The following is a 6000-nucleotide window of genomic DNA, read 5'->3' as shown; positions in this document are numbered from 1 at the left end:
CTTTTTAGAAAACACGTAAACAAATTGTATGACTAAAATGTAAAACTTATTTCAAGTTAATGTGCATAAAATAAATTAACCAAACCCTCATCAAGGCTTATGAGTCTTAAAATACCTCATTAGCAAATTATTACATAAGAAATTCTAGAAATATAGTAGTGTAAGAAAACGTCATGTTATAACCAAGGAACATTATCCAAGAGCAAAATTTCAATAAATTTAAGAAGATGTTAAAGGAATATTTATGTGAAGCGTCCTATTTTAAAGTAGAAGATCTGTTCAATTAGGCCTATTATTGTTTTTCTACCCATTTGACTTCCACGTCGCAGGAGCGATGCTAGTGGGACATCATCAAGTATCAAGTAAGTATAACCATTAAGTTGAGGGATGGTAATAAGGAAAACTCTATTCAAAGACACATTGTATATTTTATTTAATAAATTAAAACAAACCTTGATCATGTCAACATCATGTAAATAACAAGTATTTCAACATTGTAACCTAATGTAATAAATGCAGTTTCAACTTTGTTGTTCTGTTGCTATTTTGTGTAATGTAATTAAAACATTTTCCGAAGATACTATACTTTTGCGGCTGTTCTAGATGAAATTGTATGCGAAAAATATGAATAGGCTAAAGTTTTTAATATTTAAAATTTTAAAAGAGGGTAAACTCATTAATATTTTAATTTAACAAGTTATTTAAAGATGTTTTATTTAAAAAAAGTCATATTATACTGCAGGCTTGTATGCCCAGTCATATGCAGTCATATATGCCCCTAGGCCAATAACTTAGGTTAATATATGAGGTTACCAAAAAATCTTTTTAAAAACTCCAACCACTTCTCTTCGACTGCTTTTGGAGCGTTATTAAGTGTTTTGGGTATTTCACGTTCTTCCAGTGAATTGTAAAATTCGTCGAGGTCTTCGTCATTAATTTCCACAAAATGTACGTTTTTTAGATCGTCTTCGTTAAAAGGCTTGTTTTTGGTTGGAACTAGTGATACAAAATCAGGAGAAGGTGCGGCTGCTACCACGACAGCTAGTGCCAAAACCTGCAACAAAATTTTGTTGATGTAGCTGTGAATTGTTTTGTGTAAACATTGTACTGTAGAATCTGTTGGCTTTCCGCACTGTTTTTAAACTGTAAATGCGAATTTTCTTATCTAGGGATTTACAGTACCATTTTATTTCATTACAAACTATTGATAATTTTATCTTTTGCAATGATAAAGAAAGGTCCATTGAAAACAAACATGTTTAATCAGTTTGCTTAAATATTCGATGTACACAAACATTACAAAAATGCATTCACATTTTGTTCAAACATTTTCCTAAACTTTAAGACAGCCCTTTGTATTCTTGTGGTCACTAAGGCAATGAACGCATCATTTTTGTCTCGAGTGTATTGACAATTATTTTTCATGGACATTTTATTTAAAAAAATTGACATTTTTGAAAAATTGAGCCGGGAATAGACGGCAAAACTTAACTATCACTGTAACGTACATTCAAACTACACTTTTCATTCTTTGAATTCCTAACAACTTTTAGTACATTTATTTCTATAATTTTGTCGTAATTGCAATTGTGATAAACGAATCAAGTAAAAAATATACATTGTACAGTATTGTTACCTTGTGCAGGCATGATAATAAAAGTCTCATTCAAAACAATCTGATCAGGAATAAATTTAGCAAACACTCTTAAATTAAATATATGTAATATGTATTATTTCAGGATAATATACAGCACCCAAGGAAATAAAATATAGCATCAATAAGTCAATATATAGCCAAATAAATAATACTGACAATATACAATAAACAAAATAATAAACAAAAATAATTATGATTTAGTTTTTTATTAATATTGTTTATTTGCATTCTAATGCTACTACTTTAGATTATTCTCAAAGTTGTACCTGGGAAATGTAATTATATACAACAACAATTAGACACAAGAATAGTGATTAAGTGTTTATTTATCATAGAAAGTGTTTAAGAAAATAAACAGGGCACAATGTATAACGGCCAAAACTTATGAGCTTATAATCTCTAACAGCAACATTGGTTTTTGTAGCAACACCCTATATATGAGCATCGATATAAGTTTCAAATGTTTTATCAGAATGCTAAATGAACAAATACCTGAAAAATTAAGTTGGGCTTAACCTACCTTTAAATTTGAAACGTTTCGGAAAACTACCCCCACTCCCCAAAAAATACCCTTTTTATGTGTTTGGGATATTTCAAAATAATTTCCCCAACTTCTACGGAGTTAAAATAGGGGGGTTTAAGTTGTTATCTACCTCAATCGGTTTGACCGCTATACATTGTTTACAGTAACTGCCAATTTAGTCTGTCTCACACTGTATAAGATAAATTGGTAGAGATAAATTTGTTAGATATATCATTTAACAATACACGTAAGTGTTTTTGAACCATTACTATAAGTTTAACAGATATTCCATATCATAAATATTTTTTTAAATAAAACTCACAAATAATAGCTGTAGTGTAACTAAGGGAGTTTCAACATTTACGTAACTAATTCACAAATGCGGAATACAAATTTATTCACTCACCAAAACCCAGTACATAGTTGCTGCCATTTTACTGATACGTTTAACTGGTGAAATCTCCTTTAAGTAGTTGCAATAATAGCTGTTACATTTGCTATCGCACACTTTTAAATATTCTTGGTAAGCGTAGTTTGACGACTAACAAACAGCGACTCTCAGAAAAGTCCAAATTATATCTTTACACTTTATAACCATTTAAGTGTAGTAATTGCCTATATTTCTAAATTGGTGACTACTGTATAATGTTGTTTTACCTTATTATTTCACTTCACTACACATTCTGAGTTTCCCCTTTAAGCTATATTACAAGTTTCTGCCATTGTTTTCTTTTCTTTTTTTACAATTTTCCAAATAAAGAGAACTAAAGTAATACGAACAAATTCTTGTGAAATAAACATAATTGCCGTCGGTTTGTAAACGTGTAATTATGCTTTATCGCGTCCAAGAACGTTGTACCTAAAAAAATTAGGTAGAAAGTTATTTTTAAGAGAAGACATAAAGAATTTGCAACGGGAAATTCAAAACATAAGCTATTAAATAGCAAACTGCATGCCTACCAGAAGATAAGATAGTTTCTGTATCGCTTTTAATTGATCTTCAATCGGCTCTATGTGGTCGGTGTCTTCTAGTGAGAGCCACGTCGAGGAGATATTTACACTATTTACAAACCAGACGTTTACCCAATTCATTAATGTTGCTTATTCAGTGGCAGAGCTGAGACTTGCCAAACTAGTAGTTTGAACCATCATTGTGTATCAAAGGATGTTTAATTACCGCCTTCAATTGAGTAAGCAGGTCAATATAGGGTATATCAACTCCAGAAGATCCATAACTGTTAACTTGTTGTTGGTTTGCCTAGTACTGTACTATATTCATATGTAATGTACTGGGTTATACACTCATCGTTCGTATATGCAATTGGTACTTGTAAGTGCGTGTATAATTTACTGTTTACGTGAATAATAAGCGACAAATTCGAATCATTAAAGTTCGATAACAAATCGATTTACCTAATGATAGAGTACTATTTTCATAGACAGTTCAGACTCTTTGAAAACATTTATCCACGAATTTTTCAATTCAATAATATGACACTTCCTCAAAGTAATTTGGTCATTTTATGTAATTTGAAAAAATACTTTTGTACTGTTACTTAACTCATTTTTCTATGTCCTTGTACTTGTCCAGTCAAACTAAGAAAAATTACCCTTAAACCTGGGCTAAATTGCGTTACCATTTATCCGAAATCATATCCATATTCATTAAAATCTACTTTATTTCATAATTTTATTCATAAATAAATTAAAACTAGATATCTATGTTAATTAACCAAGCAGCGATACATTACATGGTTATTGTATAGCGAAATAGAAATTACTACTAAACAAACAGCTGATAAATCCATCTAAACAAATTACCTGTATGGTAAAAATAATATTCTATAATGAAAATTCATTACGCTGCCACCAAAGTCACAATTATTTATACTCTAAGCTATCCAGTAATATATGTTTCAAGCCATTTCAATTGTATCAATCATTAACATGTTTAAAACAAAGAAATGTATAACAAACTTTAGGCTTGTGTTACAAAGGACAGGGTGTCGTTGTGGCTATTCATAGAATGATCACAATAGCCTAGAACTGACCACTAACGAGACTTCAGTGTAAGCCTGGAGGGTCTGTAGACTACATTTGACTAATTACTGTGGGTCTCATCGACTTGGTTAACTGGATCCGTTACACAGGAGACAATACTCTATGATGATTAATATTTCTAAAACCATGAGAAGACAAAACATTTTAATATATACCCATATTATTTGTGAATTTAAAAAAAAGCGAGATTATTATACATTCATAGTGGTTTTGTTTCTATATTGCTAAAGTACAAAACTAGTATAAATGGCCTCTAATGAAGACATCTTTATATTAGTAAGTGTAACACTTTAACAGGATTGGCTAGTCCTTCATTTTACTAAAAAGCTCAGGCTGCAAAGCTAAATTACATTTGAAAGGATTGTCAGTGTGACTCATAATAAAAAATAATATTTAGAAAACAATTTAATCATAGTTTACTGTGCAAAGACTCTAGTACATAATTTAATCAAAGAAAAATTAGTAAAAGTCCATAGTTTTTAATAAACAATAACCTTATGTCTCCAAGAAAATTACATTGTCATTGGCCCCGACAAATAATACTTTGATGTAATATGTGATGAACAAAGTTTTAATAAAGCATCCTTGTGGGTAAAACAGACAGAACACACGACACGGAACTTTCAATGACTCTCTCGAGAAGTAATGTTCCGTCGGTCGTTAATGAAACTTACTTGATGTGTTTCGATGGAATAAGGTAAGAATTAGCATTATGTAAGAAGATAAAAACTCAAAGCTACATTGAATAATTGAAGGATATCAAAACAATATTAACAATTATCGTTATCATTTCAATATGGGTTGATGTTTAATCAATGACTATCAGAACGAATCAATATAAAATATTTAAATGCAATTAGTGTAAAATCTTATTGTTATTTTATCATATTCATGGCAAAAAAGAAATATAAGAAGGTAATTTTTTTTTGTATTTGTGATTTTTTGTTTTGAAAGAGAGAGGAGATTAAACGGATGGATTTGGTTGAGTGCTTGAGACTGTTTTGGGCTAGAAAACAATAGGTGAAGGCCACTTAGTAATACACAACTTAGTAATAAAATATTTTACCTTTAAAACTTCTAACTAGAATACAACAGTATGTTAAAAGTGAGGGGAAGGTCTTTATATCTTACCTTAAAATAGTAATGAAATGAAAACGCTCTAAACCATTGGCTTAAGTAAAAGTAATCCTAGTTAAATATAAAAATACTGTTGAAAACTGCAAGCGTGAAGTAATTTTATAGCAATCGCAGTCCTAAGACATGCATGCAAAGCTCAATTGTCAACATAATCTCCATGTAAATCACCCCACACCACGGACATGTAGGCAGCGTAGTGACGTCATAGCCGACACTGACGTATGCCTTTGATGTGGCTGTCTCTGATATCAAAGTTTGCTATCTTACTATTTAATGAACGAGTTGCCTAAATATATATTATGGTAATGTTATAATGCAATCGTAAGCCATAATTGCAACCATTATGAGTTAACCATAAGTTAACCATGAGTTACCATAATGAGCTAACCAAAAACGTATTACTGTTGTAGGAATAATTATCCTGAATAATAGTAGTTAAAAATCCTGATTGTTTGTAGGCGTTCATTGTTATCAAATAAGGGTAAAAAGTTGTTATTTCAAATCATTCTACAAATGTAAGTTCATTTTATGACGTGTTTAATAATATCTAAAACTATCAATGATAATTTTTACACTAATAAGGTTTATATTACCTGGCTTCTGTCTAAGACAGAATTTTATT

General features: G+C 30.4%; 1 long non-coding RNA gene across 1 annotated transcript; it reads right to left on the bottom strand.

Moving 5' to 3' along the window:
- Nucleotides 1–408: 408 nt before the first annotated feature.
- LOC128993549 (uncharacterized) lies at nucleotides 409–2695 on the bottom strand. Its single transcript, XR_008490769.1, has 2 exons — nucleotides 2587–2695; nucleotides 409–1054 (listed from the first exon to the last, which is right to left on the bottom strand). It is a non-coding gene; the product is annotated as an uncharacterized LOC128993549 (long non-coding RNA).
- Between the last annotated feature and the right edge of the window lie 3305 nt (nucleotides 2696–6000).

The sequence above is a fragment of the Macrosteles quadrilineatus genome, unplaced genomic scaffold (assembly GCF_028750875.1).
Source record: "Macrosteles quadrilineatus isolate MER2022 unplaced genomic scaffold, UCM_ALF_1.0 Scaffold_4__1_contigs__length_99947679, whole genome shotgun sequence".
NCBI lineage: Eukaryota > Metazoa > Arthropoda > Insecta > Hemiptera > Cicadellidae > Macrosteles > Macrosteles quadrilineatus.
This window is presented reverse-complemented; position numbering and strand designations above follow the sequence as displayed.